This window comes from Colobus angolensis, unplaced genomic scaffold, assembly GCF_000951035.1.
Source record: "Colobus angolensis palliatus isolate OR3802 unplaced genomic scaffold, Cang.pa_1.0 Scaffold127, whole genome shotgun sequence".
NCBI classification, from domain to species: Eukaryota; Metazoa; Chordata; class Mammalia; order Primates; family Cercopithecidae; genus Colobus; species Colobus angolensis.
Genome location: NW_012113919.1, coordinates 3877561 through 3896664, shown reverse-complemented (window position 1 = coordinate 3896664; position 19104 = coordinate 3877561).

Here is a 19104-nt window from a genome sequence, read left to right as displayed (position 1 = left end):
TCCTGACTTTTTAATGATTGCCATTCTAACCGGTGTGAGATGGTATCTCATTGTGGTTTTGATTTGCATTTCTCTGATGGTCAGTGATGATGAGCATTTTTTCATGTGTCTGTTGGCTGCATAAATGTCTTCTTTTAAGAAGTGTCTGTTCATATCCTTTGCCCACTTTTTGACGGGGTTGTTTGATTTTTTCTTGTAAATTTGTTTAAGTTCTTTGTAGATTCTGGATATTAGCCCTTTGTCAGATAGGTAGATTGTAAAAATTTTCTCCCATTCTGTAGGTTTTCTTTTCACTCTGACGGTAATTTCTTTTGCTATGCAGAAGCTCTTTAGTTTAATTAGATCTCATTTGCCAATTTTGGCTTTTGTTGCCATTGATTTTGGTGTTTTAGTCATTAAGTCCTTGCCCATTCCTGTGGCCTGAATGGTATTGCCTAACTTTTCTTTTTCTTTTTTTTTTCTTTGAGATGGAGTCTTGCTCTGTCGCCCAGACTGGAGTGTGCTGACACGGTCTCAGCTCACTGCAAACTCCACCTCCTGGGTTCATGCCATTCTCTTGCCTCAGCCTGCCGAGTAGCTGGGACTACAGGCTCCTGCCACCACTGGCAGATTTTTTTTTGTATTTTTAGTAGAGAGGGGGTTTCATTGTGTTAGCCAGATTGGTCTCGATCTCCTGACCTTGTGATCCACCCGCCTCAGCCTCCCAAAGTGCTGGGATTACAGGCACAAGCCACTGCTCCTGGCCGCCTATGTTCTCTTCTAGCATTTTCATGGTTTCAGGTCTAATATTTAAGTCTCTAATCCATCTTGAAATAATTTTTGTACAAGGTGTAAGGAAGGGATCCAGTTTCCGCTTTCTACATACAGCTAGCCAGTTTTTCCAGTACCGTTTATTAAATAGGGAATCTTTTCCCTTTTTCTTGCTTTTGTCAGGTTTGACAAAGATCAGATGGTTGTAGATGTGTGGTATTATTTCTGAGGGCTCTATTCTGTTCCATTGGTCTATATCTCTGTTTTGGTACCAGTACCATGCTGTTTTGGTTACTGTAGCCGTGTAGTATAGTTTGATGTCAGATAGTGTGATGCCTCCAGCTTTGTTCTTTTGACTTAGGATTGTCTTGGCAATGTAGGCACTTTTTTGGTTCCATATGAACTTTAAAGTTGTTTTTGTCAATTCTGTGAAGAAAGTCATTGGTAGCTTAATGGGGATGGCATTGAATCTATAAATTACATGGGGCAGTACGGCCATTTTCACAATATTGATTCTTCCTATCCATGAGCATGGAATATTCTTCCATTTGTTTGTGTCCTCTTTTATTTCATTGAGCAGTGGTTTGTAGTTCTCCTTGAAGAGGTCCTTCACATCCCTTGCTAGTTGGATTCCTAGGTATTTCATTCCCTTTGAAGCGATTGTGAATGGGAGTTCACTCATGATTTGGCTCTCTGCTTGTCTATTGCTGGTGTATAGGAATGTTTATGATTTTTGCACATTAATTTTGTATCCTGAGATTTTGCTGAAGTTGCTTAGCTGCTTAAGGAGTCTTTGGGCTGAAACTGTTGGGTTTATTTCTTGACTTCTGCTAGCTTTTGAATGTGTTTGCTCTTGCTTCTCTAGTTATTTTATTTGAGATGTTAGGGTGTCAATTTTAGACCTTCCCTGTTTTCTTGTGGGCATTCAGTACCATAAATTTCCCTTTATACACTGCTTTAAATATGTCCCAGAGATTCTGGTGTGTTTCGTCTTTGTTCTCATTGGTTTCAAAGAACATCTTTATTTCTGCCTTCATTTCATTATGTACCCAGTAGTCATTCAGGAGTAGGTTGTTCAGTTTCCATGTAGTCGAGACATTCTGAGTGAGTTTCTTAATCCTGAGTTCTAGTTTGATTGCACTGTAGTCTGAGAGACAGTTTGTTATAATTTCCATTCTTTTACTTCTGCTGAGGAGTGCTTTACTTCCTACTATGTGGTCAATTATGGAGTTAGTAAATATAGTTTTTAAACAGACATGTTTTACAAAAATTGTTTCTGAAGTTTTTCTCATTGACAAAATGAAGAATATGTAAACTTTTATATAATGGCTGTATGTATAATATTAAATTTCTGTCCAGTACCTGAAAAAATATTGTGCTGTTACATTGATTTATCTAAAAAAATTACAGTATTTGATTTTAAATTGTATGACCAGAATTTACTTCTTAGAACCCAGTTCATATTTTGTATGCATCCTTACCTTGTGTTTGTTAGGAGGCAGAGCTTTATACTTCTTTTTTGTCTCATTCAAATTGTTACAGAAATGTAAGTGGCCACCCAGTCTTTCTCTCGATCTTCCATTTGTAAACTATCTTACATTTTTCTGTCATAGCTATTTCCCTAAAACAAATATCCAATATGCAGTGTCATCCTTCTGTTCACAAATCTCCATTGACTTCTTGAAGCTTACATTGTTTAAAAAAAAAAAAAAAAAGGCCAGGTTTTGTGTCTGATGCCTGCAAACTCAGCACTTTGGGAGGATGAGGCAGAAGGATTACTTGAGCCCAGGAATTCTAGAACAGCTTGTGCAACACAGTGAGACCCCATTTCTACAAAAATTAAAAAAGCTGGCTGAGCATAGTTGTGTGCACCTGTGGTGCCAGTTATGTAAGAGGTTGAGGTAGGAGGATCGCTTGAGTCCAGGAAGTTGAGGCTGCAGTGAGCCATGTTTATGTCACTGTACTCCAGCCTGGGTGACAGAGTGATACCCTATCTCAAAAAATAAAAAATAAAAAAATAGAAAAAAGAAAATAGATATTCACTGTGATAGCAATGATCCTTGTGAAAGCCCAGTAAGAAAGACTATTCAGTTCTCAGTGATGAATATAGAGACCACTGCAATGGGATTTTGCAGTGGGGAAGAGAGATTGGGTTTAACTAAGCATGGGCAATGCGGATACAGCATGACTAAGTGGTCATTTACAGCCAAGGACAGGATAAGGGTCAGTGGATGGAAAATTACTAACAGGAAATATCAGAGGTCAGGGGGATTCTGGCTAAACTGACCTAGCAGGATTCCAGCCGAAGACAAGCTAGAGTGATCAAACCTTACCTGGGGGATGGTGGAGAATGAAAAACCACATCCAATACCAAGGATGATCAGATATCAAAGGTAGAATTTCTTGCCCAACTGATCTAGCAAGACTTTTAATAAAACTGAATTTTACAAGGAAATGCACAGAGGATTTTCAAAGGCCTGATTAAAGTTTGGTCAAGCAAAAAAAAAACAAAAACAAAAACCAAAAAAAAAAAACCGATAAACATCAGAGTCCAAACTCCTTGCTATGCTTGTGATCTGGGCCTGGCAGGTCACTAGTAGTCTTGTTTTGTTCTTCTTCTACCTCCATGAGTCCCTATTCCCTCCAAAATAACATTGAAATTCAATAGAAAGATATTTAATTTCTGGCTCCTCAAGCACACATACAAATTCACATGCACACACAGACAAACACCCCACTGACTTGACCATAGTCAACTCTACCTTCTTTGCTTATCAGGACACTTCTCCTGTCATCCTTTATTTGGACCACAGTGGACTCCCTGTCAATTTCCAAACACGCACGTGTTTCCTCTGTCTCTATTTATCTGACACTCTTAGCCTCAGTTCCATCTGTATGACTCAAAATCTTATACCTACTTCAAAACAAAACCTACATGAAACCCTTTCTGAACCACTTACTTCGACTATTTCTTCCAAAATTATGCTCCCATGAGACTTGTTTTTAATAAACCCTTACAATATTCTCCACTCATTACTTGCTGATAGATTGTAAATATTGCAAAAGCAGAAATTATTCCACTCATTTTTCTCTCTTCTACAGTATAATAATTTAAATATTTAATGAATGATGAATACAAATATTATTTACATAAAATAATTATTATGTAAATTCTCTAGAATTTATATAAATTTAATTCACTACATTTCAGGTATCTTTTGAAAGTAAATCAAATAGAACATAATTATGGAAGGTATATGCATTTCATGGAAACGTCTTATATTTTATATTTTATCTGAAGATACTGCAATCACTTTGGCATGAATAAGAAATTAAATTCACAAGAAGACTAAAGAATATACCAAAAATCTACATTGGGTCCTCATTATTTTATAGTAAGAAGATCACAATAGGCTATTGACTGATTTCTCCAGATATGTAGAAACCTGTAAGGTAAATCTTCAAGTAACTCACAGCCCAACGAATTGTTGTAAAACAATGCTGTGTACTTCCTTCCACTTCCTGAATCAAGTGTCATGACTCTGCTACCTAAATCATGGACCCCTGCTGAAGTACTGGCCTTCAAACCCCTCATAAACCAGTCTGTATATCTCCAAATGTATTACTCACTACTTCTTTACTTCACTTACTCTTTATAGTGAGCGAATTGTTTACTTTCAAAAGTTGATCTAATATTTTCCCCATAAAATACGCCACAGCTTCCTGGCTCTGCTCCATGACTTACTTCATTCCTACTACCTGGAAAGTCCTTGACTTTTCTCTCGTTTCATTAAAGTTTATCTCTCCATGGAAATTTCACTGAAATGGAGTAACCCACACTGATGCTCTACCCTGAACTCTTAAGAAATTTATTATCTGAACTCTTAATTAGTCAAATACACAATGAGTACTATGTTGCAATTTAATTTTTCCATGGAAATGCCTTTTCTGCTGAAAGAAATTTTAAGAATGATTTTTTAAGTTTTTTATCTTCAATATTTTTAAAATGGCTTTAATAGACAGCTTTCTAAAATATGTTTAGAGAAATGTAAGTATATGAATTAAAACACCTGAGAGAGTATTTTCTTTTTAAATTGTTTGTTATGTGCTATTTTTGGTGGGTAGCTAAATAAATGATGAGATAGGGGCTCTGTACTCCAAGAGTTCATTATCTAATAATAAGAATAAATAAATGAATTGAAATTAAGTAATGAATATCATAATAAATATATATACAAGCTGCACTAAAGCTAATCTGAATAACTTTTCTTAAACTTGGGAGGGAGAAAATGTATGCAACATTCTTCAGTAAGTCTTCAAATATAGGCTTTAAGACAGATAACATGGCAAAAACATTTGAATCAGATGCATCAAAAGTAGAAAGATAATCAAAGGAAATATAGAAATATGCAGACCTCCCATTATTAGTGAAGTCTGACACATAGTAGGTACTCATGAATTCATAACTGAATGAGTAAAAGAGTGGCTTATAAGAGGTCAGGGAAGGGCCAGATAAAAATCAACTTAATGAACAGTGTGTACCAAACTCTTTGTTTATAACACATCATAACCTCATTCTAATGATGTATGCCCATTTTACAAATTAGGAAATTAAAGAAGAGAGAAATAATCTTGCCCCAATTAAGGCTAACACGGTGAAACCCTGTCTCTACTAAAAAATACGAAAACAACTAGCCGGGCGAGGTGGCGGGCGCCTGTAGTCCCAACTACTCTGGAGGCTGAGGCAGGAGAATGGCCTGAACCCGGGAGGCGGAGCTTGCAGTGAGCTGCGATCTGGCCACTGCACTCCAGCCTGGGCGACAGAGCGAGACTCCGTCTCAAAAAAAAAAAAAAAAAAAAAAAAAAAAAACACATAATATGGAGAACCAGTATTTATTCTCAAATTCATCTAATTCCAGTCATATAGCTTTATAATCCATCACCCTACTTCTCTACTTGCTACTGAATTGTAAAAAAGATGGCATGTGCAGGGAAATACAAACAGCTGAGTCACTATTTGTGAGAGAAGCTGCTGGGGAGTGCAAACGAGGAACGTATTAAAATGCAATTGTTTTGGTGAAAAAAATAGGGTCTAACTAAAACATTGGGAGTTTTAAAAAGAGGGTGATGTCATACTACTTAGGGGTAGAATGTATAGAACTGGGAGACAGGTTGGCTGCGATGAGCAAATGAAAATGCAAATTTTAGGACAATGCCCATGTTTTAATGTATCCCACAGGTAGCAATGTCTTTAATTTAGAAAATAAGTTTAGGTGGAAAAGCAGATTTAACCTGAAGAATGTGTTAACTAAGGAGGAATAGTGCGTAGCAGCGGATACTTCTATACACACTGCCAAAATTTAGGTCTGTACTTCAGCAAGGTGGAATACAGAGAATAAGGAGTATATAACTAGTCTTTGAAGCAATGGGTTTGGATGAGTTCACATAGAGATTTGGATACAGATTTTAAAAAGCTTCATGATCATCTAGAGTTTAGAGGTTCTTAAATTGCTAAGGAACAGCCAAAGTAACTGGTAAAAACAGATAAGGGTTTCACAGAACAAAAGAGTTAGAGAGTTTGAAAGCAGAAATCCTCAACATTGTAAGTTATTGGGATTCATTCAGGATGGTGGCAGAAATATTAAAGGGAAATATTAAGAAAAGTTATAGGGAATAGTCACAAACCTTTTTGGAAGGCCGAAAGTTTACATAGCTTGTAATAATTGAACAGGTTGAAGGCAACCGGTTCTTACCTTAGAGCATTAGGTCATAGGGTAAATACTAGGGACAATAGAGGCTTCCGCAGTTAAGTCTGTAGGTCGACCAGGAAAATTGCCCACCTAATGGTATTTATTTTAGACCTCAGTAGCTGAACTTTAATCATTCATAGAACTACTCTCTTAACCATGTTAATTATCCACAAGTGTGTTTATTCAAAGCTTCTGTTGTTAATTCTATACTAAATAAATGACTGGAGTGCGAGCTGCTCAGGGCTGCGGCTGCCATTCTTTACAGGACTCTCCTTGGAGTCTGTGAGTGGTCTCGGACCCTCAGCTGGACTGGCCAAGCAGAATATCTGTGTGTCAGTGTACTTTATTCATCCATCCCTGGGTCAGGGGTCTGAAAGGGACAGACTCCCCGCAGCCATTGCCCCCACGAAAGGAGTGCTGCCTCGGTAAGCAGTTGCAGTTTTGTTAGAAGCTGAAATAAAATTTAAGACAGAAAAATTTGGGAGGTTGAGGCGGGCGGATCACGAGGTCAGGAGATGGAGACCATCTTGGCTAACAAGATGAAACTCCATCTCTACTAAAAATACACAAAAATTAGCTGGGCGTGGTGGCGGGCACCTGTGGTCCCGGTTACTCAGGAGGCTGAGGCAGGATAATGGTGGGAATCTGGGAGGCGGAGCTTGAGGGAGTCAAGATCATGCCAGTGCACTCTAGCCTGGGCGACAGAACGAGACTCCAGAAAAAAAAAAAAAAAAAAAAAGATATAAAAAAATGGAGAAGGCATTGATGACATAAGAGCAACTGCAGTATACCTAAGTAGGAGCTGCAGTTGGATGCAGTCTAGCACTGATGGAATAATCTTTGAAGTAGCTTGCTTGTGAAAGTAGAGGGTAAAACAGGAAAGTGTCCAGATCAGTTATTAGTAAAATAGTAATCTTCTAAGCATCAATCAGGCCTTAAGGTGTCATCTAAAAAAATAAATTTGTATAAAATCCTGACTTGGATTTATACAGTCTAGCACTGATGGAATAATCTTTGAAGTAGCTTGCTTGTGAAAATAGAGGGTAAAACAGGAAATTGTCCAGATCAGTATTAGTAAAATAGTAATCTAAGCATCAATCAAGCCTTAAGGTGTCATGTAAAAAAACAAATTTGTGTCAAATCCTGACTTGGATCTGAGTTTTCCGAAGCATGACAATTTTTTGCTTGGTCAATAATTACTATTTTTTATATTGGATAAAGTGGTTTTTCCAATATCTTAATAATACTATCTGTTCTATTAATACATTATCTTATTGCAATTTATTTTGGTTTTTCAGAATCTGAACCCCATTTTGCATGGACAATTCTCGTCTTAAACATCTTTTGTTGGAGGCAAAATCCCCTTAAAGACAAGGATACAGGCACCAAACTATGTCCCAGTTAATTGTCTTAGCAGGCCATAAACTTTCAGTCAGGAGGTAATAACACACACAAAAAAGAAGTCCTAGAAGTAACACCTATTTTTAGGTAGTGACCGTAGCACCAACTTGAAGTTTGCAGAGATAGTACCAGGGTTGACATTTGTTATAGCATTCAATAGCAAAAGGCAGCTTTATTGGCTATACAAAGTACAGTTTTTATACCTATGAATATTGGGACAATTCTGTACACAGTTTTGAGAGTCATTTCAGAGTTTCTCAAAGTTTGTTTCTTATGAATTCTTATTTCTCTAAATTACCTATTTTCTTTCTGCTAAACTGGGTAAACTTAATTTATTTGACATGAATTTAAGAAGCTTAACTAGTCAAATATTAAATAACTAGTAGGCTTTTTTTTTATAAGTTTTGGTTTTATGGAAAAATTGAACAGAAAGTAAGAACTTCTAACCAGTATCCTCAGTTACTGCTGTTATTAACATGTCTAGTTACTGTGGTACAGTTATGATTGATGAACCAATGTTGATACATTATTTTTAAATAAAGCTCATAGTTTACATTAAGAGTCACTGTTGGTATTGTACATTCTGTGGGTTTGACAGATGTATAATGACATGTGTCTGCCTTGACAGTGTCATACAGAATAATTTTACTGTCTTAAAAGTCTTTCTGCTTCATCTGTTCACCCTTCTTTCCTCCATAATCCCAGGCAACTACTGATCTTTTTACCCTTTCCTTAGTTATTTTTTTCTTTTCCAGAGTATCATGTAGTTAGAATCAGAGTATCTAACATTTTCAAATTGACATCTTTCACTTAATGACATTTATTTAAGGTCCTCTATATCTTTTGATAGCTTGATAGCTTATTTATTTCATTCTCTCTTTCTTTTCTTTCTTTTTCTTTCTTTCTTTTTTTTTTCTCTCTCTCTTCCTTTCTTTTCTTTGAAGTAGGATTTCACTTTGTACCACAGGCTGGAATGTAGTGGCATGATCATAGCTCACTGCAAACTCGACCTCCTGGGCTCAAGACATTGTCCCACCACAGTCTTCCCAGTCACTGGGACTACCGGTCCCAGCCACCGTACCCAGCTATGTTTATTTTTACTTTTTTTTTTTTTATATTTCGTAGAGACAATGTCTCACTATGTTGCCCAGGTTGGTCTCAAACTCCTGGGCTCAAGCAGTTCTTCTGCCTTGGCCTCCCAAAGTGTAGGGATTACAAGCATGAGCCATTGCATCTGAAAAGCTTATTTCATTACATTGTGAATAACTGTATGAATGTACCACAGTTTGGTAATTCATTCACTATTGAGGGATATATTGGCTTGTTCCAAGCTTTGGCAATTATAAAAAACACTGATATAGCATTCATGTGCATGTTTTGTGTGTACATACATATATGTTCAACTCATTTGAGTAAACAGTAATGAGAGGTGAAGCCCCCTGGGCTTCTCCTTTGGGTGGGGACTTGGAGAACTTTAGGTCTAGCTAAAGGTTTGTAAACGCACCAATCAGAGCTCTGTAAAAATGGACCAGTCAGCACTCTGTAAAACGGACCAATCAGCACTCTGTAAAATGGACCAATCAGCTCTCTGTAAAATGAATCAATCAGCAGGATGTGGGTGGGGCCAAATAAGGTAATAAAAGCAGGCCACCCTAGCCAGCAGCAACAACCTGGTGAGGTCCCTTTCTATGCTTTAGAAGCTTTGTTGTTTTGCTCTTTGCAGTAAATCTTGCTGTGCTCACTTTTTGGGTTTGCACCAGCTTTATGAGCTGTAACACTCACCAGGAAGGTCTGCGGCTTCATTCCTGAAGCCAGCCAGAACGCCATCCCAGCGGGAGGAACAAACAACTCCTGACCTGCCGCCTTTGTGAACTGTAATACACATCGCGAAGGTGTGCAGCTTCACTCCTGAAGTCAGCAAGACCACCATCCCACCAGAAGGAAGAAACTCCGGACACATTCAAACAACAGAAGGAACAAACTCTGGACACACCATCTTTAAGAACTCTAAACACTCACCGGAAGGGTTCGCGGCTTCATTCTTGAAGTCAGCCAGACCAAGAACCCACCGATTCCGGGCACACTAAGAAGCACAATACATGAAATTAATGCATTTTTATACCAGAAAATAATCTAGTATAATTCCGTGAATGAAAAATAATCCAAATAGAAAAATGCAATCAATTATTACTACAGTCAGTATTTATATTTTATACAGTCTTAAAGAACATTAAATTAATGAATACCAAACTATTGCTCCTAGGAAAAAATACAGGATTAGGTTTCTCTGGTCACATTTTTTCAACTTATCAATACATAACCTTGTTTATATGTGTTTCTCTATAAGGTCACCTTATTTGATATATATTGCTGATTAACATTAAACTCACAGCCAATAGTACTATAACTCATGTCTGAACAAAGCTTATCTAATTCATATTTGTTTCTACAAGGTAAATTAGTCTGCTTGTGCTTTGGCACTAGGTAGTACTTCACTATGTTTGGAGGCCATTTTAAGCTATAAAGTCACCAAAAAACAAAACAAAACAAAAAAAAAACCACAAAAGTTCTAAAAATGTGGCTACGAAAAGAACACTTAAGGAGTTTGCAGTAGAAGAGCTCTTATGCTGTTTTCAGGATAGGAGACAATATATGAAAGTGGAACATCTCCTTGACCTCAGCTGAGAGTGTGTGTGGGGGACAATTCAAAAGTTTTTCACCTTTCTGCGTGTATCTGAAAATGACCACAAAAGTTTCAGAGTGTTCATTTTGAGAACAAATAAACTTTAGAAAGCTGTTCGTTCCGTAAATAAAGAATCTCTGAATAATGAAGATCAACTATTTCATACATATAGAATCTCGAAACAATGAAGATCAGCCATAGAAACTCCTGGAAAGGTTCCAGGATTTATAACACATATTGCTAATGATACACATTTAATGGAACTTTACTCTAGCAAAATTTTGCCTATCCATTATGGTATCTGCAGGGAAAATGCTTTGACGTGTCTTATTAATATGAGCAGAATGCACATTGAGCAGCTTCATCAATATTTGGAGTATACATTTGTTTACAGATTTATAGAAAATAGATTTGTAATTATATGTTACCAATTACTTTGTAACAATAAAATTCATAAATACAATTTCACTTTCACAAAGTGGTGTGATTTTGATTACTGGAATTTGGAAAATAACCGCCGATTAGAAATTATATATGCAGTTAGTCAAAAGGTACTATAGGAAAGCTTGCCGTATATTGCAAACCTTACAAATTCTGTCATAACTTGCCATATAGGTTTGCTTCACAGATTACCAAATAATTTCTCCAAAGTATTTTTCAATGAAATCACATAATTGATTTCATTTTTTGTTCGCAGAACCTTCCAATTTCCCATGAGGGTATCGAACACTAAAATATTTAGTAAAGTCAGGATGACAAGCATCTATAGGGCTCCTAAATGTTATTATATATTACACAAATGTATTTATATTCCTAAATTATATTATTTTAGTTTTTTTCTTTAAAATAACAATTTTATTATTATTATTATTATCGTTTTTGAGACAAGGTCTTGCTCTGTCACCCAGGCTTGAGTGCAGTGGTGCAATATAGGATCACTGCAAACTCCACCTCCAGGGTTCAAGTGATTGCCATGTTTCAGACTCCTGAGTAGCTGGGATTAGAGGCATGTGCCACCCCACCCTGCTTATTTTTTAATTTTAATTTTATTTTTTATTTTATTTTTAGTAGAGACAGAGTTTTGCCCTGTTAGCCAGACTGGTCTCAAACTCCCGACCTCAGGTGATCTGCCCACCTCAGCTTCCCAAAGTGCTGGAATTACAGGCATGAGTCACCTTGCCAGACCCTATATTATTTCTGTTTTTGAGACAGGGTCTCACTCTGCTGCCCAGGCTCTAGTGCAGTAGTGCAATATCAGCTCACTACAACCTCCACCTCCCAGGCTCAAGGAATTTGCTCACCTCAGCCTTCCAAGTGGCTGGAACTACAGGCATGAGCCACCACACCTGGCCATATCATTTAATTTCCATAACATATTAGATGATAAATTGTGACTCAAATAACTGCCTAAAAGCTCACATCTATAGTCCTAGCGCTTTGGAAGGCTGAGCAGGAGGATCACTTGAGGCCAGCAGTTTGAGATCAGCTTGGGCAACACAGTGAGACCCAATCTCTACAAAAAAAATTAAAAATTAGCCAGATGTGGTGTCCTGTGCCTGTAGGCCTAGCTACTCAGGAGTATGAGGCAGAAGGATGGCTTGAACACGGGAGTTTGAGGCTGCAATGAGCTATGATACCGCCACTGCACTCCAGCTTTGGCAGCAGAGAACGATCATTTTTCTAAAAAATAATAAAAATAAAAAAGAGCACCTTCCTGAAAGCCACATTGTTGTACTGCATCTCCAGTACAACACGATATTATAGTATTTGGGATCTTCAGACTATATCCAGTTGGGATGCTCAGTTGCCCCATAAAGGTTATGGCTGTCAAAGATATTTTTGGTAATCTAGTAGGACATTGAGAGATCAGACCTTCCCAAATAGTTCATTTTTGAGACAAGGACTCAAAAATTGACAAGAACTCATCCAGTGTTAAGTATATCTGAATAAGCATTCAAAACCTGAATTGTGTATTCTGAATTTCAAAAACTACAGAATCTAAGAATCAACAAAAGAGCATCATAGAGTTAAATAGATGTGGCCATCAAAAATTTCTAAGAAATTATACCACAATTGGCATTATTTACTTATGCCATTAAAATGTATATAATGTATAAAATAAGATTGTTTCTAAACAATATAGTCATATTTTAACCTATTATATTTAAAATACGTAAGTGCGTTTTAGAAGAATTTGATGGAGAACTAAATTTAAAGCTTTCACTTTTTTCATCGTCTAATATTTAAAGATGCTATGGTTATTAGAGAAATGACAATCTCTTTCGATGCATTAGCACTTAAAATATGATTGCTTCTTTCATGGTTTGCTTCAGATCTTGTGCTTCCAGAGAGATTAATCCTAAAAAGGGTAGAGATATTCTAAACCTTTGACAGCACTGCTTAACTTGTTGTTTCTCCCCCTAGAATTTTATAATAATACACTCAATTAGCTTCTTTGTCCCAGATTTCATGGAATAATTGCTAGAATTTTATCTGGTGCTTATAAGTCACAAGTGTTTATTCTTTTAGAGAATGTTTTCTGGATATTTTAATACTTTCTATGCAAAGTAAAATATGAAATTTAAATGGGAGCACAACTAATAAAATTGTAGTTCCAATTTTAGAATTACAGCTTTACATTTAAATTAAGCATATAAAATGCACAAGATTTTCTTATAATGTCCCTATTCACATCCTCTAGGCACAATTTTACTACCCATTTTCTCCATTATCTATGACCAACATATGTTACTAATATATTTGTGATTTTTCAGCTGATTTTATTATTTTTGGAGACACAGTTTTATTAATAAATATTTTTCACATTTATTTGCAATACCATGTACTTTATGATTTTAATTTCAATAAAAAAGAGGTTTAGATGAAATACCTCAATGGATGTATACATGCATTAACATCAAATCGTATTTGCACTTGTCATTCTTGGAAAACATCAGCTAGTTGATGTTTAGTAACTCTCTATAAATAAAGATTGGTTTTCAAAGCTTCAGTAAACACCCCACTCTTTTTGTATGCAGGATGCCAATTTTATAAGCCATAAAGTTTAATAGGAGGTATATTTATTAATAACTAAAACGGCTTTAGGGTCCAAAACATGCCTAAATGAGAATGAAAAATATGTCCCTGGATAAAGGACCATGTATTTATCATTTATAAACATAGTTATGCTGAAACACTTTTTTTTTTTAAAGTCAGAGAGTTGGACAAAAGAGCTACAGAAATAGAAAAATGTATCTATTTCATTGGTAGAAAAGATTACATTAACTTGTAAAGAGAATATTTTAAACTTTTGTAATTAACATCCATTTTTAATTGGTATCATTGTTGCTGTTAGGAAAAATGAAAACCTAGAGAGAGTTCAAAAAGAGACGAACTATCCCAGTGTAATTACCACAACTCCCAGCAGGGGCTTCCCTCCTCTGATTAGCACCACAGCAGGGTAGCCGGTGGAGCACACGGCTAACTGCCATAATCATGAAGAAAGTAACAGGGGTGAGAAGACTCAAAAAAGAATTTTTCTGACATCTAAAATACATTATCTAAACTTCTTTATATTTGTTATAAGAAAACTCATAATTCTGAACATTTCTAGGAAATACAAACTAATGACCTCAAACAACTTAAAATTAAGAGATCTGAAGGTGACTGTTTCAATAAAATCAAACAGACAATGCAAATTTTTTTTATTTCTCTCACATTGAGAAAATATTTTGACTACCAGTTGGCTATTCTGTCGTGGTTTACTTGCACTTTTAATCAAGATGTCAAATAATTCATAACTGTATATGTTATAAACTTCTTTGTAGCAAATTTTAGGTTTTTTTTTTTTTTTTTGCTAATACACATTTATAACATTTCACAGATATTTAAGCATATAGTAATATAAGTACAAGTGATATTTTCAGCATAGCCACATTGAAGTTAAAATCATAATCCAGGTTAGTCTGTTATTACTTGAAACTACATGCAAGAGGATTGTTTTTCAGGTTATTGTTTGGTGTGGGTTTTTGTAAAGTCCACGTTTTCTTGAATATTTCATGTTCAGTTAGCTATCTAACATTGTTCTTTAGTTTTAACTATGACAGATTTAATGATACTTTCCATGAATGTTATTCAAAATATGTAATGACAGGTGAAATGAGCATTGGTCAAGAAGAAAAAAGGTTCAAGAAAACATAATGGGCGTTGCCTCAACAACTACATTGATACCCATTTTCTGAGTTTTCAAAACTGCAGTTTTATTTTTCAATATTGATGGTTATGGAAGCAAATTCAGGTATTATATATTATCAACAAATTCTAATGATATTCCTGAAACAAAAGTAGAAAACAAAATAAGGCAAACTGTAATGTAGAGGGGTTTGTTGATATTTTAAGGATCTGCATCCCAATAAACTCCAAGGAAGATATGACTCAAACAAGCTGCAATATTATTGTTAGCTAGTGTATTAGTTTCTAGGGCTCCTATAACAAAGTACCACACACTGTGTGGCTGAAACAACAGAAATTTTTTTTCTCATAGTTCTAAAAGCAAGAAGTTCAAAAATCAAGGTGTCAGCATGGCATTGCCCTATCTGAAGGCTCTACAGGAGAATGTGTTTCTGATTTTTTCTTACTGTCTGTTGTGATAACCTGTGGCATTCCTTGGTTTGCAGTGGCATAACTCGAATCTCAGCCTGCGTCATCACATGGTATACTCCCTGTGTCTCGCTATCTTGGTATTTTTCCACCTGTCCTTATAAGGATACCAATCATATCAGATTAAAAGCCCACCCTAATTCAGAATAACTTTATTTTAACCTAACTGATTACATCTACAATGGCTCTAGTTCCAAATTAGATCACATTATGATGGACTGAGGGTTGAGAGTTTATTGTATCATGTGGGGACATAAGTAATCAATATGATTTTTCAAGATTTTATCGACCTACCAATAAAACCTTGAAGAATGGCTAGTTTTTAACTGTCACAGGGCATCTTCAGAACATTAACAACTTAACAGGTGAAATTTCTAATTTGATATATTGTTAAGAATACATTGAGAAAATTTTAATAATGACCTGGATTTGTATGTTGGATGACATCAGATGTGAATTACTCTTGGGAATAATTCCTTCTTTACTACACTTAAGTAGTCTGTCCAGGTCCTCAACATTCCCATATCTACTCAGCCATTTATAAATACTCCCTCTATAGAGCAAAATAGCTAACTTTTAAAATTGCTTGTCAAAATGCAAAACTCATTGGAGATACTGCTTTTCTGTTTATAAATGGATTAACAAGAAATCTTTTCTAAAGGAACAACTAGGTCTTATGTGGAATGGGATGATGGCTAAAAAATAACATTACTCATAGCTATTTTACAGGGAGATTACATACAGAAAAATGATAATATTATCTGTGAGACAAATTATATCTATGTATCTGTGCCTATATCTCTCTATTATCTATCTATCATATGGATATGAGAGAGAAAGTGATGAGGAGTGATACGTGCATATTTCTGATCATAAGCCATTAAAAGTATTGTTCTAGAGGAAAATGTTAAAAAAAAGTAAGAAAAAAATATCAAAGTTATTGAGGGTGCTGAGTCAAAATAAATGAAAATGAAAAAACAGAAAAAAGAATCATGATAAGGATTTTAAAAAGCTGAAATGTGATACAAAATAAAATTGAGGACAGGTGGAGCAAATTTTTTTATTTTTTTCAGAGAAAGTGATGCTGGTCATAAGATGTTAAATTTTACCTAATTACTTTCTAAGAAAGACTAGATGCCATACTTGTTCCAAGCTATGTGACTAAGCTTTATGATTACACAGTGCACATCAGCTGCAATCAGCCCTCAAAACTTTAATGAGAACTCCAGTTCAGAAAACAAGTAGATTTTTAGAGGATGATGCAAATTAAAATAGAAGAAATGCAAACTACACAAAGCAATCATCTTAGAAATGAAGAATTTTGCAAAACATCAACAGGTGCAAATCATGCATGATGATATGGAATCACATTGAAATAATAAATTATCTTCTAGAGAGGAAAAATAATGATTTTTATAATGATAAATTTTCTGCATATTTTGTTTTTGAAACACATTTTCATGGAAACATTCTCATAATTATGTACAGACTCCGTTTCAATCAAGTAGAGGCCTTTAGCCATGGCTGTATACTTGGAGAACATTTTATAAATAGCAATTCCTGGGCTTTAGCCAAAGGCATTCTGATATAACAGAACAGAGTTCTTCAGTTTTAGACTTTTATATTATTTTATAATTTATTATTTATATACAGTACTGAACAAAATAATATTTTGGTTTCGGTTTCATAATTTTACTGTGACTAATTGCATCAGGCATAATAGCTTAGTTTGGGCTAACATAACAAGAACCACAAATATTTCAGTGTTATATCAAAACAGGGTTTATTTCTCTCTTTCAAACTTCAGATTAAGTCCAAACAAATCTTCAATTAACTGTTCTCCATGTAACGATTTGGTATTCCAAACAACATTGATCTGTCTACATGTCTATCTAAATGAGTTTCCAGGCTCATTGGTGAAGAAGAAGTATGGAAATTTACAAATATTTTAAGTAATTCATTCACAAATTTTGATAAAGTGTCTCCATGCATGATCCATTGGTTAGAAGTAGTATGACTCCACTTAAGTAATAAAGACAGTGTGGAAGTATCTGGTCTAACTTTATGTCTGGAAAGTTTCCTAGTTTATAATTTGAAATAGTTTCAGAACAATAATTTAATTTTCTTCTTCAGGAAAAATAATAATGCAAAAGTTCCACTTCATTTGTCTTTCTTCCATCTCAATCACTTTTGTTCTGGTCCTTTATAATATTTTAAACATCTCAGATTTATTCTCTTGATGGTTTTCCTGCCTTAATTCAATATGCTTTAATAAGGGCTCATTCAAATCTATTATCTCAAGGGCATTTTCTGATGGTGTCTTTATATATGATATTATTTTATCTTTTATATATATTTATTTCATGATTTTAGTGAATTTTTATTTTCTTTAATCATTTTTTATTTCTCTTATGTTTTGTATTTTGATTCAAGGTAATATTTCATATTTTTTATTTTGTTTTGATGTAAGTTTCTGTTTGCAATGTTGATTTTTTTTTCAGTTGTATACTTTGTGTATTATTGAAACTATCTACTAGCAGAAAATTTGTGTTTTGCCATATCTAACTTTATACAGAAATTTTGTGATGTCTGCCCTGTTCTACTCTTTCTTAGTGGCCAGGTCTCCTACTTTGTGAATTCTTTCTTCTGTTATTTCTGCTCTCTTCTGCCTATTTTCTTTTATGATTGAGAGAAGAGAGAAAATAAATTGGTGGTGCTATTCTCTTTCATCAACTGTAGGATACTTACTTCAGTAGGATACATACATTTCCCCTCTATTTTCTTTATTTCTTTCATGACATCATCTCCGAAGTGCGCTGTCTCTTCTGCATCTGGTTCTTTCCTAGAAGCATAACTTTTCCAAACTGCCACATAATTCCACCCATTTTTAAGCTTTTACTTCATAATGAAGTGTAAGAATTTCTAAGGCTCGACCCATGTTAAGTTTATTCTTATTATTTCACTTTCTCTTTCTAAGGATGATGTAGTGTGCCTCCTCTTAGTCCTCTGCTGCTGGATGTTCTTGGTTATGGAGTCTCTTCACGTCTCCCCTTTAAAGCTCTCTTTACCCACAATCTTAGAGCAGACATGAGATTATGGTGAGTCTTCAGTTGATATTTTTTTTTCCCATTTATCTTATTTAAACATTATCTAGAGTTATAGTGTTCTCTGTCTCCTAGTGATATTGAAAGTGTGGACCCTATGGGGTATTCTTTGTTGCCCTTGATTTTTTTTTTTTTAAATCATTTCAGGAGAATAAGGTAAATATTGCCATTGCTATCCAAGCCCAGATGTCTACAAACAGGAAAATGTCATTTTAATGGATGATTAAAACTAGAGGAAAATTATAAAATTAATATATAAGCCCTAAGGTTATACATGGTTACTAATGTTTAGTACCAAATTTGGTTTTGAGTTCCTTGCAATATAAAATTTAGTCAGTTAAAAGATTTTTACTGTTTGTCAGGAAAAATAATACATTTTATACCTCAGAAGAAAAATGCAGCCTTACAGCACCTAAATCTGAAAGAAATGTCTTACATAAATCTTATACAGGTTATGTTGAGTAACACAGCGACAGTAATCTCTAGAGAAATTCTTTATACTCATATCATCTATGTTATAGAATTTATTTATAGGATGGAATTGAGGATGTATTTTTAGTGTCCAGCACTAAGCTGATAGTGAAACACTTAGAAGCTTTTAGGTACAGTTAATTATTATTAACTCTAAGAGTAATAATAGTAACTTATAGAATTTGGTACTATCCGACCTCCCTGCCTCATGGGCTTGTGATTTACCACTTTCAGAGCTTTAGCAATGAGTCATCTTAGGATAGTCAATCAGCATATTCCTAGCTAC